The sequence below is a fragment of the Heloderma suspectum genome, chromosome 1, assembly GCF_057233095.1.
Source record: "Heloderma suspectum isolate Gila_16-S chromosome 1, 16-S_ref, whole genome shotgun sequence".
NCBI lineage: Eukaryota > Metazoa > Chordata > Lepidosauria > Squamata > Helodermatidae > Heloderma > Heloderma suspectum.
In genome coordinates this window covers 153,685,452-153,706,018 of record NC_139458.1, presented here as the reverse complement: position 1 = coordinate 153,706,018, position 20,567 = coordinate 153,685,452, and the positions used below count along the sequence as shown (strand labels likewise).

The window sequence follows — 20,567 nt, the reverse complement described above, 5'->3', positions numbered from 1 at the left end:
TATACTGTAAAATCAATGCAGTGATTATGATTTTAACTGTTCTTGATACAAGACATCTTTTATCTCAGTCTGTTTGAAGCAGAGATTCTCAAATTGCAGAGCAAGTGCCCTGGGGGATTAAAGATGGGGTGGGGGGGTGTTGTGCCTGATCAGACATATTATTTGCCATTTTTACATCTGATGTGAACTGTTATTCTCAGTCTACACCCAGGATTCATAAACTGGATTGTTTGTGCAGAATATACTCAGGAAACCATTGCATTAAATAATCCATTTATTTTGTTTGCATTATCAATTTTAATATTGTTTATTTAAAATACATTTTACATATCTCTGTGTTAATATTTTGTACAGTTTTCTTCCTAACCATTATAAGGATTTCCAGGTAATAATCTCATGACCACATTTTGGACTAACTGAAGTTTCCACGAGGTCCTCAAAAGCAGCCCCACAAACAACTCATTACTTGGCATGACCAGAGTGTGGATAACTGTGGCAAGAACATTCCTATCCAAGAAGAATCAAAGCTAGCTTATCAACCGAATTTGATAAAAGGCAGCTGGATACAATGTAAGGCTTCCAGTAACAAGGCCAGATCTAAAAATACCCTCAAACTGTGAACCTGATCCTTTAGTGAGCGTGAGACCCTATCTAGAACAGACCAAACCCCCCCATTCACGGTCAGGTGAACTGCCAAAAGATATCTTGTCTTGTCTGGATTGAGCTTCCGAAATGGAGCTGCATGACATCTGCATACTTATGAAACTTAACCCCAAATCCCTGGATGATCTCAGCCAAAGGTTTCATGTGATGATTGAAAAAAGGATAGTATGGTGAATGGTACTAAAGCCACTGAAAGATTCAAGAGTTTGAACAAGTCTCTCTCTCTCTCTCTCTCTCTCTCAGTGTTAGTCTTCAGTCAAGGCAACCAAAGCACTTCCTCTACTAAATTCATGATGAAAACCAGGCTGAAATGGATCCAATAACCAGCATCCAAAAGTACATGAAGCTGGATTTCCATCACCTGCTCGAATCCCTTGCCTCCATAAGGGGAGATTTATGACTCGTCAATGGTTAAAGCAGTTCTCATGCTACAAAGAGTTTCTCTTTAGGAGCAGCCCCCCAGCCGCCTCCTTCAAGGGAGCTGGGACCACCTTTGACTGTAATGCTGTAAATGCTGTAAGACTACTTGGCTTGTGCAAAAATGCACATGGAACAGATATGAAAAACAAAGAATCTATTTCCCCTAGCATTCTGCATCGTAGATTGCAATCCTAAACAACGTACTAGCAAAATCAGAGCTTTTAGACTTGAGCACTGTATGTCAATGGGATCTGTCAATAATAGGTGAGGTATAAGAGGGCATCACCATATTATTATTTTTTTATGGAAGTTCTGTATCCTAACCTAAGAAATTATCTATTCCATGGCCATTATTCCCAGAGCAAAGAAAATTCTTTCACAAGCCTGACTCCACAAAGTACATCAACTGGAGGTTTTAAGGCCAGATAAGTAAAACCCTGGGGGTGGGAGCTAGGACAGGATTTAAATAAAGCTTTTTGTTGTTGTTCAGTCGTTAAGTCATGTCCGACTCTTCGTGACCCCATGGACCATAGCACGCCAGGCCTTCCTGTCCTCCGCTATCTCCCCGAGTGTGCTCAAGTCCATATTCATTGCATCGGTGATGCTATCTAGCCATCTCATCCTCTGCCGTCCCCTTCTCCTTTTGCCTTTGATCTTTCCCAGAACCAGGGTCTTTTCCAGGGAGTTTTCTCTTTGCCCCCCAATTCCTCCTACCCCCATTTTAGCCAAATCATACTCTCTTTGTAGTCTTCTAAATATGACAACATTCGATGCATCTTTGCATTTAACATGCACGTTTTTCAAAAATGCAAATAGCACCCAGTGGGGTGATAATTATCAGAATTGCCACAGGCAGCTTGCGAAGTATTATTACTACCACTACCACTACTACTTACATTTCTATGCCGCCCCATAGCCGAAGCTCTCTAGGCGGTTTACAGAGATTAAAACATTCAAACCTAATATACAAAGTTTAAAAGCCATTTACATTAAACACACAGACAATATACACAAAGATTACATATAACTAAAAACAACTTTGAACGGTCAGTCATAACCACAGACAAATCCAGAACTGATTAAAATTATAACCCTTCTCTCTCCTTTTGCAGTCTTGATAGAAATGGCTCCTCTGAAGCTGCTAGTTGCACTGGGAGGAAATCCCCCCTTGACACTCCAGGCCTACTATTGGCATTTTTGAAAAACAAACTTCCACATTATATGTGCTGTTTCCCGCCTCCCAGCTGAGCAGAGCAGAGCAGAGCAAGCTGCTCCAGCTGGTCCAGGGACTACAGAAGCAGGCAAGCTCCCAGAGAGCGAACGAACAGGGGGAGCAAACAGGAGTTGGCCAGGGGAGTTGCGGTGGTTGAAGAGACAAAGGAGACAGAGGCTAAGAGGTAAGTGGGTTGCAGGAAGCCCAGGGGGCTGCCCTTTATCCTTCTGATTGGCTGTGAGCTCACCAGGTGCTTCTGAGAGCTCCAACTGAATTGGAGGGGTGTGGCCTGAGTACTCCCAGCAGCTGACTGGGCGGGAAGCTTCAGTCTGTTTCCCGCCTCCCAGCTGAGCAGAGCAGAGCAGAGCAGAGCAAGCTGCTCCAGCTGGTCCAGGGACTACAGAAGCAGGCAAGCTCCCAGAGAGCGAGCGAACAGAGCGAGTGAACAGGGGGAGCAAACAGGAGTTGGCCAGGGGAGTTCGGCAGGGGAGGTCAAGGAGGAGGCCCCTAACATTTTTTAAAATTATTTTTATTTTTTATTTTAACTAATGTTTTTCCATTTATTTGTCTTGTAACACACACTTTCACACCAGTGGGACTCTGCTTTTAACCTCTACTGAGTAGAGGAGCAGGCACAGGCTAGTCTAGAACAATCACAAAGCTAGACACAAAAAGGGAAAAGAGGCTATGGAAGGACAAGACTCTCCAGTGGTGGTGACCTGCAAGGTGTGTGCAATGTTTGTTTTCTTGCCTGAGAACAACATGGCCTACACCTGCAACAAGTGCAAGTTGATCACGCTGCTGGAGGAAAAAGTAAGTGGACTGGAGCGGCGACTGTCGACCCTCCGGGGAATAAGAGAACACAAAGAGTTCTTGGACAGAATGGGGGAACTACAGCAGCAAAGGACAGACCAGAAGCTTGAAGAGCAACAGCAAGATGAGGCAGTGGGAAATGCTGAGGTGAAGAAAATGGAGAGAACAGCTCTGATAGCGCCCAATAATAGTCTTCAGACACATGTAGGAAGAAAGCCAGACTATGAAGCACATGGTCTTCGATGTCTATATACTAATGCCCAGAGTATGGGAAACAAACAGAACGAACTTGAACTCTTAATACAGGAGGGAAATTATGACTTGATAGGTATAATTGAGACTTGGTGGGATGACTCTCATGACTGGAATACAGCACTTGAAGGATATAACTTGTTCAAAGAGAACAGGAGGAACAGAAAGGGAGGTGGGGTTGCACTGTATGTGAAAAATACATATCTCTGCACAGAAATACAGGAGGAGGAGCTTGGTAGCCCCATCAAGAGCATCTGGGTTGAAATAAATGGAGCAAAGAATAAAAGGAACCTGGTGGTCGGAGTCTACTACCGGCCACCCAACCAAGGAGAAGACGAGGATGAAACTTTTGAAAAGCAAATAGCCAATGTTTTAAGGAAGCATGATGTAGTAGTAATGGGGGACTTCAATTTCCCCGATATTTGTTGGGAGACAAATTCTGCAAAACATGGCCCCTCCAGGAAATTCCTGACTTGTGTGGCGGATAACTTCCTCCTACAGAAAGTAGAGGAAGGAACTAGAGGATCGGCTATCCTTGACTTGATCCTAACCAACAGAGATGACTTAGTGGATCAAGTAGCAGTTACAGGAACTCTGGGGGAAAGCGACCATGTTGTACTTGAATTCTTGGTTCGAAGGGAAGCAAAAGCTGAGTGTAGTCAAACGCGTACCCTGGATTTTAGGAAAGCTGATTTTCATAAACTCAGAACAATGATCAGTAAGGTCCCATGGCAAGCAATGCTAGCGAGAAAAGGAGTCCAAGATGGGTGGGAGCTTTTAAAAAAGGAAATTCTCAAGGCACAATCACAAGCAATTCCAACAAGAAGAAAAGGTGGAAGACAACAGAAGAAGCCAATGCGGCTTCACAAAAAGCTTAGGGATGACCTGAAAACAAAAAAGGACACATATAGGAAGTGGAAAGAAGGCCAAGTAACAAAGGAAGAGTACAGGCAGATAGCACAGAATTGCAGGGATGGCGTCAGGAAGGCTAAAGCTGAGAATGAGCTGAGGTTAGCAAGGGATGTTAAAAACAACAAAAAGGCTTTCTTCAGCTACGTGCATAGTAAAAGGCAGAGGAAAGAAATGGTTGTTCAGCTATTAAATAAGGATGGCAAAATGATAACAGATGACAAAGAAAAGGCAGAGGTGCTCAATTCCTACTTTGGCTCAGTCTTCTCCCAAAAGAGGGTCTATGATCCCCCTGGCAAAGGCGAAGTACAGGCTGAAGGGGCAGGATTGCAGCTTGAGATCAACAGGCATATGGTCAAGGAACACCTCATTACTTTGAATGAGTTCAAATCTCCAGGGCCAGATGAACTGCATCCTAGAGTCATAAAGGAACTGGCAGAAGAACTCTCAGAACCGCTGTCTATTCTCTTTGAGAAATCATGGAGGACGGGGGAAGTGCCAGATGACTGGAGGAGGGCTAACGTTGTCCCTATCTTCAAAAAGGGTAAAAAGGAGGAACCTGGGAACTACAGACCAGTCAGTCTGACATCCATCCCTGGGAAAATTCTGGAACAGATGATAAAGCAATCCATCTGGAAGCACCTTGACAACAATGCCATGATTACTCGAAGCCAACATGGATTTGTCAAAAACAAGTCCTGCCAGACAAATCTGATCTCATTTTTTGATCAAGTCACCTCCCTTGTAGACCGTGGGAATGCTGTAGACATCATATACCTCGACTTCAGCAAAGCTTTCGACAAAGTGCCCCATGATATCCTGATGAGCAAACTAGCTCAAAGTGGGCTAGATGAAACAACGATTCGGTGGATCCACAGTTGGCTACAGAATCGGACTCAAAGAGTGCTTATCAATGGGACCTTCTCAAACTGGGGAGAGGTAACGAGTGGGGTACCGCAGGGCTCAGTCCTGGGCCCGGTGCTCTTCAACATTTTTATTAATGACTTGGAGGAGGAGGTGCAGGGAATGCTGATCAAATTTGCAGATGACACAAAATTGGGAGGGATAGCTAATACTTTGGAAGACAGAAACAAAATTCAAAGTGATCTGGATAGACTGGAGCGCTGGGCAGAAAACAACAGAATGACATTTAATAGGGACAAATGCCAAGTTCTGCACCTAGGAAAAAGAAACCAAATGCACAGTTACAAGATGGGGGATACATGGCTCAACCACACTACAAGCGAGAAGGATCTTGGAATTGTTGTCGATCACAAGCTGAATATGAGCCAACAATGTGATGTGGCTGCAAAAAAGGCAAATGCTCTTTTGGGCTGCATTCATAGAAGCACTGCTTCCAAATCCCGGGAGTACTAGTTCCCCTCTACTCAGCGCTGGTTAGGCCTCATCTGGAGTACTGTGTCCAGTCCTGGGCACCACACTTTAAGAAGGATACAGACAAACTGGAGAGGGTTCAGAGGAGGGCAATAAAGATGATCAGGGGACTGGAAGCAAAGCCCTATGAAGAGAGACTGAAAGAACTGGGCATGTTTAGCCTTGAGAAGAGAAGACTGAGGGGAGATATGATAGCACTCTTCAAGTACTTGAAAGGTTGTCACAGAGAAGAAGGCTGATGTCTTCTCGATCATCCCAGAGTGCAGGACACGGAATAATGGGCTCAAGTTACAGGAAGCCAGATTCCGGCTGAACATCAGGAAAAACCTCCTGACTGTAAGAGCAATACGACAATGGAACATATTACCTGGGGAGGTGGTGGGCTCTCCCACACTGGAGGTCATCAAGACGAGGCTGGACAGCCATCTGTCAGGGATGCTCTGACTTGGATTCCTGCACTGAGCAGGGGGTTGGACTCGATGGCCTTGTAGGCCCCTTCCAACCCTACTATTCTACTATTCTATGATTCTATGATATGCAAACATGAGTTTAATGCTCTGTCTAATTTGGCCTGCAGCCAGGGATCCATCACAACCGCAATGGGGTTCTCTGCTCTATCCCTGTCATTGGAACACTGGGTGGAATTACCTATGTATATTTCTGTAGCCCAACCTTTTGTTCTAGTTTTGTATACTGTCATTGCTCTGCATTCCTCCTCATTGTTTTAGATATATGTTGTTGTTGTTGTTGTTGTGTATGCTATCTATTTTATGTCCCAATATGAATGGTTTTTATATTTTATGTATTTTAATGGTTTTTTATGGTTGTGAACTATCCAGAGAGCTTCAGCTATGGGGCAGTATAGAAATATAATAAATGAAATGAAATTCAGTGGCATGGTTGGCAGAGACAAGAAAGAGGGCCTTTTTTCGGCTATAGCACCCAAACTATGGAACCCCTATCCCTAGAGGCTCAGGTGGCCCCTTCTCTTATGTTGTTTGGATGGAATATATACATCTTTTTATTTTGCCAGGCCTTTGATCTGCGCTGAATTTCTCCTCCTACTGTATTGGTCTTCATGTGCAGATTCCTGTTGTATTCTTTTTTACACTCTCAGATTTTGACTGCATTCGTTCCATAATTTTTACTTTTAATTCAAAACCTCCTTGAGTTCCCTTGTTGGGGACAAATGCAGGTTATGCATTTAAAAATTATTAAAAGTTATTGAAAAAATAAAGAAATGAATGAATGTGTGTCCCTCACACATGCCACACACCCTAAAGGAGAAAATGCATATTCCACATTTTTATCTGTTTTAAAATGATGTACACTGCCTTGAACCTTTCAGGATAGGGCAAACTGTAAGTTTAAATAAGAGTTGGCAATTATATTATCACCCCCAGCTTTTCCAGATGCCAAGCACTTCCAAAAAGGCATAAAAATCAAAGCTGCTTTTAAAGACACAGCTGCACTCTGCCAAAGTCATTCTCATGGGTATAAAAAAACCATTGTGTAGCAGCATTAAGAACAATGAAAAAACTGGAGGGCCTAGTGCAGCAATACTGCACAGAGGAAGAAAAAGATTGCAGTCACTATGGTAAGCATTTATTGCCCCTCTTAGCAATAAAACCCTACTTTTTGTAATAGCCAACGGCTGAAACAAACTAAACTAACTGCAAAATACCCTGGGTTTTCAGGCTCACACACTTCATCAGGTTTCACACAAATAAATGTCAGTAGTTATTTACATCCATCTTCTAACACGGCTTGTAAGATTAAGCTGTATTTATTCAAATATATATTGTAATATAATTTTACAAAATACTATATACAAAAGCAATTCATTAATAGCACAATCTTGATCGCCACCAGGAATGGATGAAAAGGATAAGGTTGCACATAAGTCTTCTTGCACAATGCATGACACACCACAGCTAATGATTATATTGTACTCACACAGAAGGCTGGAGAACAGGATATCAACTAGCCATGCCTGCCTGGTGCCAGTTGTGGCATTGCACCAAGCACGACTGGAACACAGCTTGTACACATCAAGGCACATGGCACAGAACTACAGCACTCTGCTATTCCAACACCTATGGAACCATGAGTATGCAAGACAAAGAGAGAACCTGGCAACAGGGACCAACAGAAAAGAAGAACAAAGGGGAGAATCTGAATGATCAACAAAACACTAAATCAAAGGACAGTCCCCCAGGAAAGAAGAGCAACTGCGCAATGCTGGTTCCCAGAATCCATACCCTCCTTTAGGCCACCCCAAACACAAAGACCCACCCAAAACTGCAGGTGCAACAAAAGATGTATCCCAAACAGGTAAGGAAGTGAAACACCCACCATTGGGTAAGGACAGGAAAGGAAGTAGATTTCCACCATCACCCATAGGAATATAGGAAACTGGCCTTATACAGTCCAATTATTGGTCTACCCAGCTCAGTCTTGTCTGCAGTGACTGGTAGCAACTCTCCAGCGATTCAGACAGGAGTCTTTCTAACCCTGGAGATACAAGGTATTGAACCTGGGACCTTCTGTGCACCAAGCATATACTCTACCAATGAACCACGGCTCTTCTCTCCTTGATGCAGAAGCACTCCTGGAACACCAGTGGACACATCAATGACAAGAGTTTATGGAGATGCAAGAAGTGGCTACAATGGCAGGGTGGGGTGGGGTGGGGTGGGGTGGGGGGCAACAATTCCTCACCCCAGTCAGCAAGTAGAGGCAATGGCTTTCATAAAGACAGCAGATGAGAAATATGCATTTTCCACACTAAGTGGCCTAATGTGGGCAATCAATACCAAAACGAAAAAAGAAGCTGCAATAAGGAGCACCAACCATCCACAGTAGAGTCTTCGACATATGGCTACAATACCACTGGCCAAAAACTAGGCTCTCCTGTGTTCTTTTCCTTTCCTTCCCCAGGATAATGCTCTTTTCCTCAGGGAAGGGAGAGATGGGTACAAGGGCAAGTGATGGCTAAGCTGGATTTTCAAGAGATCAATATGAACACTTGAAACTCCTACTTGATTTTGGGGGCAATCAACATTACTGTTGGAGACTATAATGGATATTGCCATTAGTGCATTGTCTGCCTGTCACTGTAAGCAAGTCATTCTCTTGAACAGGGGACATACATTCTAGCACCATAGTCTATTAAATCTATCAATTCCTCCTACTGCCTCTTCATTTCAACCATTCACACCTATTATTTACTAAATGCCCAGCCCAGCCACCCCATCAACTACAGGCAGGCTGGAGCGGTGAAGAGTGAGCAACTAAGGAGAGGAGCAGGACTAAGAATTTTAACAACACACACAGGATAGATCCAAGATGGACAATAAATGATTAACTTTACAACTGCAGTTTTTTCCTCTTTTGCTACATAATGCAAGGTTGACCATATACATGCCTTACTTGTACAGAAAAATCTGTGAACTGCAGGGCTCCCTGTGGTTCTCTACCATTCATATCCCTTCTCAGAGCAAGTGGTAATTCTCACATTACATGGATGTCATAGAATCATAGTATTGGAAGGGGCCTACAAGACCATCAAGTCCAACCCCCTGGTCAGTGCAGGAAGCCTGATTCCCAGGTGGTCTCCCATCCAAGTACTAACCAGGGCTGACCCTGCTTAGATTCCGAGATCAGACGCATCCAGCCCTTTGCTCGTGTCTTTTCCGAGGCAGGGACGACATTCTAGGGTGTACATTTCTTTACAATGCAATTACAAAAGCAGTCCTGAGAATTAATGTGTCAAGTCAGCAGTTAAACCTTATTCACCAATTTTAGCTAGAATGGAAGTATCCAGCATTGCCTTCTGCCTACTGAGGCTAAAGTCTGAGTTACTCAGTAACAGCCCATGCTTTAAAATGCAGTGGTTACCTGTTCAAACTTCCCCAGACATTGCAACACCCCATGTCTTTTTGAGTGTAACAGGCCCACTGGGTAAATCAGGATTTTACTACCATCAAAGGCATTTTAACAAAGTCTCACTATTACCAGATCCTATAGGAAAATTCAGGTGGCTTTATTTAAGAGGTACTTGGATAAATTTACAAAAATTAGTTTGAAACTTCCTTCCTTCACAAATGAAGATAAAGGAGTGTCACTTTCAGGGAGTTTTACTGCAGCATTATAACCTCCTTGGGAAAATGTGGTTTTAGAAATGTCAGTATTATATGGCTCCACATATATAATAGACTTTGACCTATTTCATACGATTAAATAAGCCATGGTTTGTTAACCGTGGGTTGTTTGCGAGTGAGTGAACTGACTAGCTCCCGACTGCTCACCTGCTTCCAGTGCACTAAACAACCCACTCCCTGGGCTGTTCTGTGTGACATGCAAACGTGGAATTCTGGGTTGTCGGGGTAGAACAACACAGAGTTACAACCCAAGAATAAAATCTGGGTTGTTTCTCCCTCAACAACCCAGAGTTCCAGGTTTGGATGTCACAGGGAACAACTCAGAGAGACGGAGCATCCCTGGGATGGTCAGTGCACCAGAAGTGGGCAAATGGTTGGGAGCCAGTAAACTCGCCCCCGCACGCTCCCAAACAAGCCATAGTTAACAAACCATGGTTGTTTAATCGTGTGAAGTGCATCCGTCTTTGTGTCACTTTTGCTGTGTGACACAGCTAGCAAAAATCCATTCCAATCTAACAGAATCTGCTTTTGGGGTGTCAATCTATGATTTAAACCAGTGGTGGAATGTGTGACCCTCACTGTTGGACTGCAATTCCAATCAGCCCTAGCAAACATAGCCAATTGTGTGAGATAATGTGAACTGCAATCCAACAACGTCTGGAGGGCCACACATTCCCCATCTTTGCGTTAAACCCTGTCTTACGTTTAACTCCATACCAATTCCTGCAATACCCAAGAATTTCCTCAGTTTATGCTCTAAACCCATAGATACAGGTGAATTCTAATTTCCTATGTATGGCAGGCCTCCAGGTATCTCACTGGCACTTCCTGAATAAATCACTACCACTTTCTCTGTGTTTAGATTAATGTTTTTTCCTGTCAAGGATACCAGAACCCAAATGCTCACTGTGAGAGTGTGTGGCTGGCAAGTTGGACATGCAAATCTGTATATTCTCACATAGACCACTGCAGCCAATATTCACTAGGTGATCTAGGGCATCCCAAGAACTCATCACCTTGAAATAAGCCTTGTGGACTACATGACATTTGCAAGTTGATAAGAGTTAAGCGAGTTGAATAACGTGATTCACTTTGAAAAGCTTTGTGTACTGATTCAAACATTAGGCAGGCCACAATTCCCAAAGCAACACATTGACCTTCCTCTGTAAGCAGATGCCAGGAGTTATCATAAACTTCCTTGAACTCCATGCAGATGCATCATCTACCTTCAGCAGACCAGAATGACAGATCATATGACTTGCCCATTGCCAGAAGTACAAGGTGAGTTTTCTCTACCATTTTTGGTTATGTGGTGAGCCGTGGGCATTACTTCTAACAGATTGCTTTTAGCTTTTCTGGACACCCTTTTTGTGGACTCTGAAGAATATCATGAGCTCACATGCTTATACACTTATTTTCTCAACCCGTTCCCAGTATTTATTTAGTCATATTCCACCTCTTATGCATTTGAAGTCAGTTTATACTGGAATTCTATTTATATTTCTTCTCAAAGTATTTATATATTAAAAACTCCATAATAAAACACTGATACATAAAATATTATGAGAATCAGATACTTACTTCATGCATCTTTGATTTCCCTTACATGTAGCGCAATCCTAGGCATGAATAATCAGGTGTAACTGCTCAACAGAGTATACTGCCAGTCAAATAAGGACAGGTTTCAAGCCATAATTCAGTTTGGGTCAGGAGACCAACAGAATAATCTGAGGATATCTCCATATCACAGAGGAACTAGGTGAATGCATTAATATGTGAAAGGGTACAAGCAGTTACAATGGCACATTAAGAATAGGCTTCAGCACGGCAAAATTTGAGGAGCCTCCTAACAGAGCAAGGATGGGGAATGTGTGGCCCTCCAGGTGTTATTGGATTGCAACTTCCATCATCTTTCGCTACTGGCTATGTCAGCTAGGGCTGATGAGAGTTGCAGTCCAACAACATCTGGAACACTACATGTGCCTCATCCTTACATTACTACCACACTGAAACTACAGAATGAGATGCACAAAACAAGATTGTATAAGGACTGAATTTAAAAAATATATCTTTAGAAATTAGCACTGGCGTTTTAAAAATGTGTCAAAAATCAATACGCTTTTTTTTTTTTTTTAAGCCTCTAGGCACCTGGGATTTTTTAAGCCCCAAGTATGCGACCTTGGGGGGGCTGGGGGGGGCGACGGCCGACAGGAAGCTCTGGCATGGGCTGGTCCATGAAGTCACGAAGAGTTGGAAGCGACTGAACGAATAAACAACAAACATGGATCTCTGGGTCTCAATATGTAGCTTTTTCTTAATGAGAAGTGTGAAAATATGTCTAGTTAACCTCCGCTTACATGACAAGCAAATATTAGTCACTCAGAAAGATATTGACCATTAGTATTGGCCAAGCAGAGCAATTACTACACAAACTGTGTTTTCAACATGATTAATTGATACAAGTCATTACAGTTTAGACCAACTGCTAGTATTGGTGCTCCAAGCACGGATCCTATGGCTAGAATATATGCTTTTTACAGTAGTTAAATTTCCTAAAGGAAACTCCAAGAGGTAATAAAATATAATTCAGGCATTTTCAAAGGAGTTGGATGCAATTGTAATGTTAAACCGAACATCTAGTTTATTTTGTGTCTTCTTTCTTTTTAAAAATCCAGCGAGAAACAAACAGGAAAAACATGACTTCCAACCAAACCGATCTAGTAACATTGCGCATTCTACCAAAGCAACATACTTTGTGAATGCTGGAATATGACTCAAGGGGATTCACATTATAGTTTTTACGGAAGGTACTACTAGCCAGTCTGTGCCATCATAAAAACTTCTATTCATTTGTTTGACAGCCAAGGTCATATAAACAGATAAGCACATGTTGAGAGGCCAGGAAAGTTGACACACATTTCTGGGAAGGAAGCCTGTCTGTTTCTCCTGTGAGAAACCATATCCTGCCCACATCAGGCAAAAAGAATCAGAAACTACGCTTGCCACTGGACATGTGCGCATGCACACATTCGTAGCCTACAAATTAGAAAAAAAAATCCAGTTAAGAAATCAACCCATTTACAGTCTGGGAATCCAGTTTTGGAATTCTTGATAGCAAGCAGGTTAAAATTGTTAAAAGCAGCAGGATCATATCAAGCCAGAAATTATCTAACCAGGTCCGAGCTGAAGAGGGCGTCTATTAAGTAGGTTCAGAGCAGAGCCTGAAACTGAAGATCTCAAAAATAAAGACTGCCAAGGCTGTAATGGCTTTCCTTCCATCACCACATCTCTATTGCCACGTCACTGAGGGAAATATTCTGGGTAATAAGACATCCTTGTTGGTGTGGCCAATGCTCTTGTCGAAGCCTTGGTCACTCTGTGGAATGCAGAGATGACTAAGGCAGCTGACACAAGTACACCCAAGCACCTTCTCCCTCTGAGAAGAGCCCAGGCAGCTCCTTGGTATACACCTGAGCAGAGGGCGATGAAGCAAAAGGGAAGAAGGCTAGAACTCAGGTGGAGGAAGACTTGAACACATGGTAGAGCTCATTATCAAGCCTACTCTGGTGGTAATGAGGCAAAGAGTTCCTTTCCACCACCACTGCATCTTCTCAGGGTCAACAAGCGGAGCTTTTGTTAGTGGTTCACTGCCTGCTGCAATCTGGGTCAGGAAGACTTCAGCAAAGCTTTCAACGAAGTGCCCCATGACATCTTGATTAGCAAACTAGCTCAAAGTGGGCTAGATGAAACAATGATCCGGTGGATCAACAGCTGGCTACAGAATCAGACTCAAGGAGTGCTTATCAATGGGACCTTCTCAAACTGGGGAGAGGTAACAAGCGGGGTACTGCAGGGCTCAGTCCTGGGCCCAGTGCTCTTCAACATTTCTATTAATGACTTAGATGATGAGGTAGAGGGAATGCTGATTATATTTGCAGATGACACAAAATTGGGTGGGATAACTAATACCCCAGAAGACAGAAACAACATTCAAAGTGATCTTGATAGACTGGAGCGCTGGGCAGAAAACAACAGAATGACATTTAATAGGGACAAATGCCATGTTCTGCACCTAGGAAAAAGAAACCAAATGCACAGTTACAAGATGGGGGATACGTGGCTCAAAAATACTACAAGCAAGAACGATCTTGGAATTGTTGTCGATCACAAGCTGAATATGAGCCAACAATGTGATGTAGCTGCAAAAAAGGCAAATGCTATTTCGGACTACATTAATAGAAGTATAGCTTCCAAATCATGCAACATACTAGTTCCCCTCTACTCAGCACTGGTTAGGCCTCATCTGGAGAACTGTGTCCAGTTCTGGGCACCACACTTTAAGAAGGATGCAGACAAGCTGGAAAGGCTTCAGAGGAGGGCAACAAGGATGATCAGGGGACTGGAAACAAAGCCCTATGAGCAGAGACTGAAAGAACAGGGCATGTTTAGCCTTGACAAGACTGAGGGGAGATATGATAGCGCTGTTGAAGTACTTGAAAAGTTGCCACAGAGAGGAAGGCCGGGATCTCTTCTCGATCATCCCAGAGTGCAGGACACAGAATAATGGGCTCAAGGTACAAGAAGCCAGATTCCGGCTGAACATCAGGAAAAACCTGACTGTTAGAGCAATACGACAATGGAACCAGTTACCTAGGGAGGTGGTGGGCAGTCCCACACTGGAGGGATTCAAGATGAGGCTGGACAGCCATCTGTCAGGGATGCTCTGACTTGGATTCCTGCATTGAGCAGGGGGGTGGACTCGATGGTCTTATAGGCCCCTTCCAACCCTACTATTCTATGATTCAATAAGAAAGATGGTGGAACCTTTGGTAGCACGCTGTGACAAGCTTATGTGACACTTTGAAGATAATGTTGTTCAAATCCATCACAACTTGGACACCACAGTTACTGTAGTTCCTTTAGTAGAGGTGTCCAGAACACCAATTGGTTTAGGTTTATAGAGTTTCAGTTGTTGAGGCCCAAGTATGTGGAGAAAGTGGTTGGCCAAGCCCAGCTGACCACCTGTGTGCTTGACCCTTGCCCTTCATGGCTTATTACATCTAATAGGGAGGGAATATTTGGCTGAGTCCAGGTGCTACTGGCCTCTTTAAAGGTGACAGTAATTAGGCCACTCCTGAAGAAGCCTAACCTGGACGATGTTAACAACTACCGGTTCACTGCCATCCCCTTCCCAAGCAGATGTTCAAGCAGATGGTTGCCAGTCAACTCCAGACACTATTAAATGAAACTGATTATCTAGACCAACCTCAATTGGGTTTCAGGCCTGGTTTAGAAATGGAGACTGACTTGGTCAGCCTGTGGGATGACTTTTGTGAAGAGAGGGATGGGGGAGTGTAACCCTTTTGATTCTCTTGGACCTCTCAGCAGCTTTCGATACCATCGACCATGGTATCCTTCTGGATAGGTTGTCTGGCTTGGGATTTGGAGGCACTGCACTGCAGTGGTTCCGCTCCTACTTGGATGGCGACTCCAGAAGGTGGTGCTGGGGGATTATTGCTCTGTCCCTTGGCAGTTATGCTACAGGGTTCCACAGGGCTCTATTTTACCCCCTGTGCTGTTTAACATCTACACTGAACCACTGGGGACGTTATCCAGAGATGTGGGCTGAGGTATCACCAATATTTAGATAACACCCAGCTTTTTCTCCTTTTCATCAAAGCCAGGTGAGGCAGGGGATGCTCTGTATCAGATTCAATCCAGACAAGATAGGGGTACTGTTAGTGTGTGGTTCATCTGCCCATCTTAAGTTCAACCTGTTCTAGGGGAACCTGCAGTTCCCCTAAAGGATCAACTTCGTAGTCTGAGGGTGCTCTTGAACCCAGCATTGTCACTGGATGCACAGGTCTTGTCTGGATTACTGCAATGCGTTATACATGAGAGTGCCATTGAAAATGGTCCAGAAACTTCTGCTGGTCCAAGATAGGGCAGTAAGATTGTTAATGATATGAACATATTACAACAGTGCTTTGTGATCTGCACTGGCTTCCAGTCCATTTCTGAGCCCAGTTCACAGTACTGGTATTAGCATTCAGGGCCCTAGAAAGCATGGGACCAGAAAGATGGTCTCCTCCCATATATACCTGCCCTAAGATTGCCTTCAGATGTCCTCCTCTGGGTGCCCCCACCAAATGAAGTGATACAGGTGGCTACTAAAGAGAGGGCCTTTTCAGCTATTGCATCCCAGTTGTGGAATGCCCTTCCCAAAGAAGGTCTTCTGGGATCTTAGTTGTGGTCTTCTTGGCACCAGGTGAAATCTTTTTATTCTCCCAGGCATTTAATTCTTCAGTTTTTATTGTTTTAAATCCATTGTTGTGTCTTTAGATCCTTGCACTGCTGCTGGTTTTTACTTTGGTTTTATACTGTGTTTTTGTCATGTTGTATTTTATGGTTTTAACTGTTGTGCAACGCCCAGAGAGCTTTGGCTCTTGGATGGTAGGAAAAAGGAATTAATAAATATATATTTTCTGTCTCCACAGTCTTGCTCACCCAGGCCACTTCTGCAATCCCACCATTAAACAATTGCTGGACACTTTGTGCATAAAAGTGATCACATCCTGTGCAACTTAGCTATTAGTGTTGAGCAGAGCCAAAGCTAAATGTGTCATTGACAATATCTCCTTGCGTTTGCTTGGATTAATTTCAGTCTGTTTCCTTTTCAGATGGCAACAGAAGGCATGGGGAAATGCATGCAATCATATGTACTTTGGATCTTTGCCCATCATGGATGGTTCTGGCCCTGTGTAGTATTTAATTATAAGTGTATTCTTGAGAAGAAGGAAAAGCTCTAAATGAAGCAGCAATCAGGCCCATTTTGGGTGGGTGGGAGAGGTTTTCACTGACAACTGAAGAACATACAGATTTCCAGCAGTCTCTTTCTGAATAATTTGATAGAACGTGTTGTTGCTTGCTTCAACACTCCAGGCAATTCTGGATGGAGCACCAATTCCAACAAACTTCTTGCCAGGTTTTGGGGACAACACTGCTTTGGCAGCTATGAGAGCTGTTTTTCATTAAAGAATGGACAGGGAAAACCATACTCTCCTGATCCTAGCTCGACCTTGCAAAACTTCAGACCACTCGAGAGAACTAGCAGCCATTTGTAACTGAGGGCACAGCCCCCAATGTTTTTAAATCGGCTGTTTGTTTTAAGTTGTGAATATATTTTAAGTGGGATTTTATTTTTGTTTTACTGACATTTTATAATTATATTAGCTCCTCTGAGCACCTTGATTAGAGTTAGTAAGTGTGGCAAAAATTTATTGCATTAAATAAATGTGTTGAATCATCCAGAGGAGTTGAGTCATTTATTCTAAGAACTGTATGGCTGGGTAGCAGCAAATGGCTGGCTTCTCCATTCAACCCTACAAAGCACTAAGGCACCAGAAACACACCTTTCTCTGTCCAGAGGGGTGGTGGAAGAGAATAATGCATCACCCCACAATCAAAGACGGGTAGCTATGTATGGCTGCATTAAGACATTGTGCCAAAGCACTCTTTACATCCAAGCAGGTCAACTGAAATACCATAGTTTGCAACAGGCGATCAAACCCAGATATCAAACCACAGTTTGAAGCTGGCTTGCAAAGCAGAATGTATGCTAACTGTGGTTTTCTGTTATGCCCCAAATTCACAAACGACTGATAAATCAGAATTATGGGTGTTGCTTCACTTCAAGAGGCTGCTTCACAATGGAGACAGAAGTGAACTTACAAAGCAGATTAGAGCAGATGGAAAAGCAGACAGCCATTGTTTGAATGTTGTGCATTTGGAAGCTTAAACCATGGTGTGAGTTCTTAACTATGAGTGGCACAAGTATTGGTTTGGCACGATGTTTGAATTAAGTCAGCAAGGTCAAAGTGATTCCAACGCACTTTAAAACTATGTGCCATGCTTACCACCCCTAACTCAGGGGTGAGGAGTTACAGGCCAGAGGTTTCCCATTCCAGCCCTAACTCTAGGATCAAATTTATACCAAAGTGGAACATATAATCAGATTCTACAGTTACAAATTATTCATTCTGTAAAAGCCTGCGGGAACATAAGCTCTGGGATCCATGTACTATATTCAGATTGAATGAGTCTGGGGTGTCAAAACCAATGTGCAAGAAATTATCACTTTTTCTGAAGTGTTTTTTCCTCTCCTCTTCTTTCCCTGATCTTCAGAGCTGAATAATTATCTGTTTTGTAAGACAAAACAAGTAAGATTTAGCCTTCAGGGCAATAGGTATTAGAGCAATAGTCCCTTGAGTTCTTTCATTAGATTTTCTAGCAATCCCTCTAAATTGTAGAATGGTCACTCATGTCGCCATTGTGAAACCAATCTATTCACTTGCTTGTGATCAAGACAAACATGAAAACTATTTGTGGCCAGTTACTAGGAGAACAAATGAACGTTTAAAAAGATGCAGTCCTCGATCAAGAGACAGACAGTGTACATTTTTCAAGCGTTATAGAACTGCAATCCTGGTTTGCAAGCAGCAGAGCCAGTGATCTTTCAAACAAAAGCCAATTCACTTCTCACCCACTTTTAAGGCACACAGTGTCTTATCTACAAGAACACCTGAAAAGTCCGCCTTACAGCATTTACTCAGGTTCTCAACTAAACTTGATTCTCAGCAACTCACAAACTCATCTGTGGACTTCACACAATAAATTTGCCTCAGAGAGCTGTTTCTCCTGCCAGACAACACTGACCTGTCCAGCAGGTTCTCACACACCTGTAACACTCCACCATATGCAGGGATAGGTCCTGAAAAAAGCTGGTTACCTTTTTAAAGTGGTAGAAACACTTCGCACTTCTGGACCACAGGGACATGAAACAGCAATTCCAGCCTTTCCTGACCCCAATTAGGGACCTTCTACACGTTCCCCAAATAACTTGAAAGTCAACCTCCATCGTAACACTTGGTCTAGCGGTTTCATATGTTGGACATGATCTAGGAGGCCTGAAGTTATGGTTATGGTAGATTGCTCAAAGTTGTTTTTAGATATATGCTGTCTCCGTGTATACTGTTTGTATGTTTTATCTAAATGGTTTTTAAACTTTGTATACTGTATTTTAATTTTTTTAAATCATTGTAAACCGCCCAGAGAGCTTTGGCTATGGGGCAGTATAGAAATGCAATAAATAATAATAACAACAACTCCTCACATCCCTCAGTCTTGCCAGGAAGCTTACTGGAAGGCCTGGAGCAAATATCTATTAGCATAGCCTATCTCATAGGATTGTTATGAGAACACCATGAAATCACTTCAGGAACACTGCCTTGAGCTCTTTAAAGGAAAGACAGGGAACAAACATAACCACCATTCAAAAGGCGTTCTAATGTCAACATTTCTTTTTAAAAAATACAGATTATCACAATGAGCATGGCTTTAACATTGGCATGGATTTAACAGACAAGGATTTATTTCAAGGAGCCACTGAGGGAATTTTTGTTAAGTAAGGAGACCAAGGATCTCCAACAACAAAAACTGGCACCCTTACAAAACCAAATTGCCAGAATCCCTTTGAGGAAGGGCTGTCAGTTAAACCAATTTAAAAATAGCTAAAGGGACAATTCACATATTACAACTGGCCACTTTATTTTCTCCTTCTTTCAGGTCGCGTGAGCATTCTGCCCACATAGAACACTGTGAAGGTGAGAACTAGGAACCAATTGGCTTCCAGGGAAACATCTGCCACAACCAGGGATGCACATTTTTGGAGCTGCTCTGATTACAGAAGGTATAGCTACAGTATTTTGAGCAGTTCCCAGCTCATTCAATACACTGCTTAATATGAGCAGACTACTTGCACAAGCCAAGAGGGTGGAAAATGAGCAGCCAATTACAAAGATAAAGCTAACCCCAATGTTTTGCGTTACATATGGCTGAAGAGTAACACAACACTTAAACTATGTGCATATTTTATGTTCTTCCTGTATTTACACCAGGGCTCTAAATTTGGTGTACATGTTAATCAGAACTAACAACTGCCCACATCCCCCCCCCCCAGGTTTTCACACATGAGTGGTGTTGTCTGAAGAGGCGTTTCTCTGTCTTCAACTTGCTGCTCCCAATTGCTATCACACACTTGACCCCCCCACTGCCCTATTTTACAGATATGAGTACCAGACATTCCAAATGTCCCACTGCCCTTGTACAGGTCTCTTAGCTGGTTATTTTGTCTTGTCTTTGTCATTGCGAAGGTGGATGGATCACTTTGACCCAACCTGGGCCCTGACGGGGTTTCGCCTGCTAGTCAAGCTCCTGACCCATCAGCTGTAAGCTATACACAGATACATAGAGACTTTTAATTGCTGAAGCAATCATTACATTGCTCAATATGAACAGAATTCTGAACAGAAGCTTTCCTGAAGCGTTCCAAGAGTTTCCCTCAGACCCTCTAGATACCAACAACTCAGTTATGAAATTTGAAAAGTTTGTTTTGGATTAAGATAGATGTAAAACATTTTAGAGCAGTGGGGCCACTCTGAAAGCACTCCCAGTACAATCAGTCCAAAAGCAACTATTTCTTTCCAGCATCAAGCTCAGGGGAGAAGACAGTTCTGCAAATTTGAAGCAGGTCAAATATGCAAAGCACTGATTGGCTGGCACCCATGGTGTCTGCAATGAATCTCCACACAACCGCTACAGCAATTCTGCATTTTTATTTTAAGTTTCTGTTATTTAATTAGTGAGGTGACGAATGAATGGATAGTCGCGTGAATGTTCAT

General features: G+C 43.0%; 1 protein-coding gene across 1 annotated transcript in view; it reads right to left on the bottom strand.

Annotated features, from left to right (window-relative positions):
- PDIA5 (protein disulfide isomerase family A member 5) overlaps positions 1 to 20,567 on the bottom strand; it is a 211,270-nt gene that overhangs the window by 150,747 nt on the left and 39,956 nt on the right. The gene's annotated exons all lie outside the window — the stretch shown is intronic.